The following is a 7897-nucleotide window of genomic DNA, read 5'->3' on the forward strand; positions in this document are numbered from 1 at the left end:
AGGCGGACACGTATCATCGAAAAAAGTGATGGTGCTACTTCTAACTTTTTTTTTTGATATATATGATATATCAAAAAAAAAGTAAGGGTAAAGATTTATTAAAAGTCTATAAAGCACTATTATTCTTGGGAGCTGGTGCAGTTATCCATGCTGTAGCTGACAATCAAGATTTTAGAAGATATGGTGGGTTAAGACCATTTTTACCACTTACTTATTCTGTAATGCTTATAGCTTCTTTAAGCTTAGTAGCCTTCCCTTTCATGACAGGATTCTATTCAAAAGATTTTATACTTGAATCTGCTTATGGTCAATATTATTTCTCTGGTACTGTTGTTTATATAATAGCTACTATAGGAGCAATGTTTACTACATTATACTCTGTAAAAGTGTTGTATTTAACATTCTTAACGAATCCTAATGGACCTTTAATTAACTATAAACAAGCACATGAAGGTGATATCTTTATGAGCTTACCTGCTGGATGATTTGGGAAATCATTTGCGTGGGTAAAACTATCAAACTCCGGGGACCTCCTAAAGCTTCTGATACCAAGCTATAGTTGAAAGGCTATAAGTGGCTGAACTAATTACTCAGAGATGGTGACAAGTCAGAAGATGATTGAAAAAGAAATGGACAATCGCGGATCTAAGTCAGATAGCTCTCTATCTGTAAAAGAGCAACGAGTAGACGGTAGTTGATACAAGAGAAATTCTTTTGTGTTTAAGGTATACTCTAATGGGTGTCGAAAGATACTATCAAGTCAGAATCCCTTCTTAGCAAATATCTCTACAAGTTTTAGTAGAAGTTTAACAAGAGGTATTTCTTCTATTTCAAGCCAGAAGCCGACTCTACACCCCTATTTTGTTACAGGTTTCTCTAACTTTTTTTTTACATATATTTCATATATGTAAATAAAAAAGTAAATGGAGAGAGCTATTTTTCAATTAGTCTTAATAAATCTTCTAAGATGAATACTGGTTGAATTGTAAACTTGCAATTTGGTATAAAATTACATAAAAAAGACCGGTATTTATTAGAATCTATTCAAGCATTCTTTATGGGTATAGGTAGTATTTCCTCACACGGTAAAGATGCGGTTCAATTTAGAGTTTCATCTATAAAAGATCTACAAGTAATTGTAGACCATTTTAATAATTTTCCTTTAATTACACATAAATGGTCGGATTTTCAATTATTTAAGGCTGCTTTTGAATTAGTTAAATGTAAAAGACATTTGACCTTAGAGGGTTTAATAGATATTGTTAGCATAAAAGCTACAATGAATTTAGGTTTATCAGAGGAATTAGAGATTGCTTTCCCTAGCGCTTACGGTCTTGTCCCACAGCAGGGTAAGGCCCCACAGGGGACTAGGTTAAATATAGTAGCTAGACCTTTAAACCCTAATAAAAAAACAATTAACCCGAATTGATTGTAAGGGTTTGTTAGCGCTGAAGGTAATTTCTTTGTTAATCTTATAAATTCTAAGACAAAAGTTGGAAAACAAGTTATCTTAATGTTTTCCGTAACTCAACATTCGAGAGATGCTGCTTTATTAAAATTATTTTGCGAGTTCTTAGATTGTGGTAAATATTACCCTAGCTCTACCAGAAACGAAGGTAACTATACAGTTACGAAGTTTTCTGATATAGAACAAAAAATTATACCATTTTTCTTAAAGTATCCTATACAAGGGGTTAAAGCCTTAGATTTATCTGATTTTTCCAAAATAGGATCATTAATCAAAGAAAAAGAGCACTTAACTGACAAAGGGTTGGCTAAAATTGAATTAATAAAAAGTGGTATGAATACTAAAAGAATTAACTAAGATAGAGTTACCTAAGATAGACTTACTTTTTAATAATTAGTATTTTCTTCTATAGTTAGTTTTTTAGTTTTTATCACTATTACCTACATATTTGTATGATAAATCTGATCGCCATGTTAATGATTTTAGCTGTATTCTCAATATTCTTTGGGTTTATAACAAAAGACATGTTTATAGGGTTAGGTTCAGGATTCTTTTCAGATAATGCTTTATTTATACATCCTTCTCATGAAATAATGTTAGATACTGAATTTGGAGTACCAACTCTATTTAAGTTATTACCTTTAATATTTACTATTTCATTAAGTGTAATCGCTATAGTGTTGTCTGAATACTTATCTACTATACTAATTTACTTTAAATTATCTAGAGTAGGTTACAACATATTTAGTTTCTTTAATCAACGTTTCTTAATAGAACTATTTTACAACAGATACATTACAGGTATTGTACTAAAACTTGGTGGGCAAACTACGAAAGTAATAGATAAAGGATCCGTAGAGTATTTAGGTCCTTATGGGTTAGAGAAAGGGCTATTGAATATAAGTAATAATATTTCTAGATTAAACACTGGAGTTATAACATCTTATGCATTGTATATCATGATAGGGTTAATCTTTTATCTTTTATTTAACTCCTATATTAATAATACTATTATTACTCTAGCACTACTTATATCTTTATCACTAGCATTGTCTCAAAATAGTAATTCTACTATGAAAAGCACTGTTATTTTACAAAGTTCTCAACCACTAAGAGATGAGCTTGGGGATTTTCACGATCATGTTCGTGGTTTACCTAGTGGTAGGGAGTTGTTAGTTCAAGCGGAGAATAAAGTTCATGGTGCAGGTGAAATAGTACTGAATGAAATTAAAGTGAGTTCTGACTATAAAAGAAATATAGATAGATTAGCAGATGCAGAATTAAATCAACCGGGTATTACACAACAAACAACTAATGATATCAATGCCATTAAAGAAACGGCTAAAGGATTATTAGAAGCAAGCGGGACAAACCTTGTGGAAAGTATGCAAGCAGTTGTAGATACATGTTGTTCATAATAGTAAAATAACGATTAGATCACCATATACTTGTTATGAAAAAGGTAAAATTTGTTATTTATAGTAATTTTTTTATCTATTATAGTATAACAAATCCCAGTATATACATCTTATGAAGTAACTGGTTAATTGCAGTCTAAATTTTATACAGCAATTAAGGGGGGGGAGAAGAGTAAAATAAACTTTTGCTTAAAGCCCCCCATAAAAAAAGAAATTAGCTCCATTGGTAGAGCATCCGTTTTACACGCGGCAGGTTAAGTGTTCGAATCACTTATTTCCAACTTATTTTTCATAATTACACACCTATCTTAAAGGGAAAATGGTTAAATTTAACGATAATAAACATAAAAATTTATAGAAATGTAGTAAGGATGTACAATATTAATTAAACTTATAACTTTCATTGTTTTGCCCTAATTTATACCAATAATTCATAACAATATTCTATGTTATACATATTCAAAAATAAACAAAATAGTTTTAATGATAAACCATTAAGTACTAACTATATTATAGAAAAAAATCCAAAATTACAAAGTAATTCTGAAAGAGATGAATATAATAACATTATTTTTTATACGTCTTCTAGTAAAGAATGATTTAGTAGTGTATACTCTTACAATAAATCTTACATTAAATCTTTAATAAGTTACGATGCTGTAGTAAATAAATTACTTAGAAGTTATTGTAATATGCTACAAGATAAAATAAAAATTCTTTTTAAACGTAGACGTGATAACAAGATTCGTTATTCAGCAAACAAAATATATGCAAGTAGAGCTGAGCTAAAACATACTAACACAAAACTTTTTATAACATTATATATATATAATAAACAAAAATCATCTATTGAGTGGTTTATATTAAAAATTCTTGTACTTGTAAAATATAGAAAACTAATTGTTGATGGAGAAAGAGTATTTGTACCAAACCATGAAAACAGAATACCTGCTTTATTAAAAAATAACTTTTTCATATTTAGAAAATGAAATATGGCTTTCTTTAAAACAAATAACAACTTAATAAGATACTTCCTAGTAGATTTAAGAAGAAAATACCTTACGTTAAGTAATATACCTACTTATAACATTATACTTTTAAAAAAATTAGTTAGATTACAAAAAATATTATTTAATTCATTAAAATTACTTAATTTTAATAAATCTAAATTCAATAGCTTAAATCTAAACTTAAGAAATTTAGGTTTAATTAGTTTAATTGAAAAATTATACAACAAAAAGGTAGAAATTAACTTAGTTGAGTTAAGATCTATACATTTAAATAGTGACGTATTTTCATCAGCAGTAGCTTTAAAATTAAGAGATAGGAAAAATAAAGCAGTAAGAGTTTTAAGAAAAGCTATTTTACAAATGGTAAGAATACCTGATTTACACACACTTATAACATTTGATGATAATATTGAAGCAATGAACAAAAACAATATTATAAATACCATAAAACAACAAGTAGTAAGTGGTGTAAGATTTGAAGCATCAGGTAGATTAACAAGACGTTTAACAGCTATGAGAGCTGTATTTAAGTATAGATATGCAGGTAGCTTAAAAAACATACGTTCCTCATTTAATAATAAACCATCTACTATGCTAAGAGGTTACGTTAAATCCAATACACAATATACCCTTATTAATTCTAAGACAAGAAATGGAACTTTTGGGTTAAAGGGTTGAGTTAGCAGTCATTAATGCTAACTGTAGATTTTTCACATTTTAGAGCAATATATTTACTTAGTATTGTGTATATCATATAAACCTACACCTATATTAGTTATATTTTTGTATATTCCCGCATGGGTTGAAAAAAACATATACATGTTCTTTTCTACCCTGCTGCTTATTTTTTTTTTCTTTTGTTTAACTTTTTTTTAGTTTCTTTTTTTATACAAAAAAAACTAAAGCAACCAACAATGGCAAAATAAATAAAAGGAGATCCAGGTGTAATATTATTAACAGTGTAGATATATTTGTAGGTTCGATTCCTAATATCTCCCGTGAAAGGTTAAAACGGTTAAGGGCGTTCTTTCACTTTTCCCTTTTTTTCTACTAAAAATTATAAAAAAAATGAATACAGAAAAATTACTAGATATGTTAAAAAAAAAATTGGATACAGTGGAGTTTGCTGCTAAAGAAAAAAGTATAAAATTAATTGAAGATATATATACTTCATCTGAGAAAACTCAGATAGAGAAATGAAAGAATGATAGGAATTTCTTGTATTCTTTAGTTAAAAGAAATGCTCCTTTTTCAACAATAATTGATTTGAGTGGGATTACACTTTCATCTCAGAAAGAACGTAATGTTGTTCATACTACCTCTATTGTTTTTAATAGAAATTATTTAGATAAAGCATTTTATAATAATGTTATACGTCGTAATTTTGGGGCTATTTTCTTAGATACGGAAAAGATTTATATTATTAGAATTATAAGAAATAGAAGGCGTGTATCGGAGGGGTATAAAATAGAGAATGGTACACACCTTTATAGAATAATGCAATATAAAGAATTTTTTTAAAGAGGATATGGTTGAGTCGTTAGTTACACATAGAGATCATGGGTGAAAAACATTCTTAATTGTTGATGGAGTTAGATTACCATTACTAAAAGTTATATTTAAAACTTTTGGGATAATAATTAGTAGTGGGAAAAATAATTTAAAAGGAAGTCTTTCACCAACTCAATTTAAGTAGATTAATGATCGTTGTATTTAATACTAGTGCATATAAAATTGTAACACAATCTTTTTATAATCCGGATAAGTCTGTGAATAAGCCTGTAATGGATCTTACAGAACGAAATTTAGATTTGTTTATCAAAACGATAATCATAGATGAAAATAGGGAATTTCCGTTTATTTATTCATCTCTTTCAAAATATAAAAAATTGAAAAGTGAAACTAATTTATTATAAATGGAAAAAGACATAGAAAAGGTAAACAAATACATTAAAGAAAATCCCAGTAAATTTGTAGAAGTTAATCATAGGAATCTCACTAAATTTAAAAGTGTTCAGTCTAAAAAGGGGATACATACATGCACTAAAATCAATGTGAATAGTCCCGAAAAAATAAGTTATTAAGACGATAGATTGGTGAAAAAAGAAGAATTGATAAATCATTATAAGAAATATTCACCGACTTATATAGAAGTATGTGATACTTCTTCTTCCGGTGGGGATTTTTAAGGGGTTGACCCTTGAGCCTCCATGGAGTGGTTTAGAAGAGTATCTTCATACTTTCCCATACAGATGTGAGTCACAAAATCGCAAATAAGGGCCAATCCTCCCGGGGTAGTGTGAGATGAGTGTTGATAGAAAAACACCTTTCTCTCATTAGGTAGCCCAATAAATACAAAAACTTGTCTATTAGTACAGCTGTACTTTACAATAATAAGCAGGTATGTAATGACTGTTATAGTAAATTATTTTGTTATTATCGTTCTTGTATTTGTAAAACACCTTAATTTATGTCAATAAGCTCTTTTGTACGTACTATTCATTCAAATAATGATATATTATAAAATACAATTTATACTCCACCAGTATAGTTATTGTGACCTAATTAACACAGCAAACTCAACAAAAGTGTTTTAAACTAAAGAGCTAGTAGCATAAAACCTTTAAGTACTAGTTAGGATCACAATATATATTTCCACACTTAAAATTTTTACATACCTAGACAGTTTTTAGTTTCTTTTCTATTATAGGATCTATGTTAATGTAATACTTATAATACATAGAAAAATTTTAGAAAATTTACTAAATAATTATATATAAAAGCTATACTATCTTCTCCCCCTAACTTTTTTTTACATATTTCATGATATACTCAAAAAGTAAGGGGACTAGGGTAAATTATACAAATCAAAAAACTTTTTTCTAGTATAATATTTAAATACATAACACATTTATATTTATAATAAAAAATTATTATTTAGATAAATATTTGTTAATTTATAATAAAGGTATATTACAAGGCATTATTTCAAAACTATATAATATACATGGGACTAGTATAATAAATGCAATAACTATTGGTAATAAAACAGTTCAACAATAGGACATAAGCTGATCGTAACGAATACGCGGGAATGAGGCTCTCGCTCATATAAAAGTAAAGATCATTACACAAGTTTTAAGTCCTATTACCACACCACTTATAGTTGTTCCTATTACTGAATTGTAATTATCAAAGTCAATTACATTAAAATTAGTTTCATTTTCTGTTAGATACATATAACTATCCCCTGCAATAAATTGCACTAAATAAAAGTAAGGATATAGATAATAGTTAAAGTCAAACAGATAACCACCTAAAAATAATATACTATTTAAAATACAAATAAGAATAATACTAGCATATTCAGCTAAAAAGAAAAATACAAAAATAACAGCTGAATGCTCTGTCATAAACCCACTTACTAGTTCTGATTCCTGTGTTGTAGAGTATCAGTAAATACTTTACTTATTCGTTAAAAGAGTTAACTTTTAAGTAGTATTTACCTTTAAAAACCAACCCTTTATTTATATATTTACTTACAGTGACCTTAGATACATTTAAATAAATAGCTAGATCTGAAGCATAATCAAACCTTATTATCATATTGTTATCTAGGTCATAGATACCTACACCATTAGGATATTTAACTCTTTTACTTCTTATAAGCTCTTTAGTTTTTTCCGAATGTGTCTTACCAAACATAGGATTTAATGACCCAGATTTGCTAATGAAAGATTTAGATCTTTCATCATGATGCTTTCCTCAGAAAGGATGGTTAGTCTTATCTTTAAATCTTTCAACCATTTTTCTTTAGCAGCTTCTGTATGCTTGTAGCCTTCTGAGCTAGAAGCATTTTTTAAAAAATTATATAAATTGCTAAATTTAAATTTATTTATATACATAGTTTCTAATTCAGTTAATAATTTAAAGCTAGTAGTCTTATTCTCATAAGTAAAATATTCAAATATACAAAAGTTAAAGTTCTCTAAACCATATTT

General features: G+C 28.0%; 1 non-coding gene across 1 annotated transcript; it reads left to right on the forward strand.

The window, feature by feature from the left end:
* The first annotated feature begins 3094 nt into the window (after positions 1 to 3094).
* On the forward strand, positions 3095 to 3171 carry J4E84_011128. The gene has a single exon. It is a non-coding gene; the product is annotated as a tRNA-Val (tRNA).
* The last annotated feature ends 4726 nt before the right edge of the window (positions 3172 to 7897 follow it).

This window comes from Alternaria hordeiaustralica (assembly GCF_023758085.1).
Source record: "Alternaria hordeiaustralica strain BMP 2776 chromosome Unknown scaffold_64, whole genome shotgun sequence".
NCBI lineage: Eukaryota > Fungi > Ascomycota > Dothideomycetes > Pleosporales > Pleosporaceae > Alternaria > Alternaria hordeiaustralica.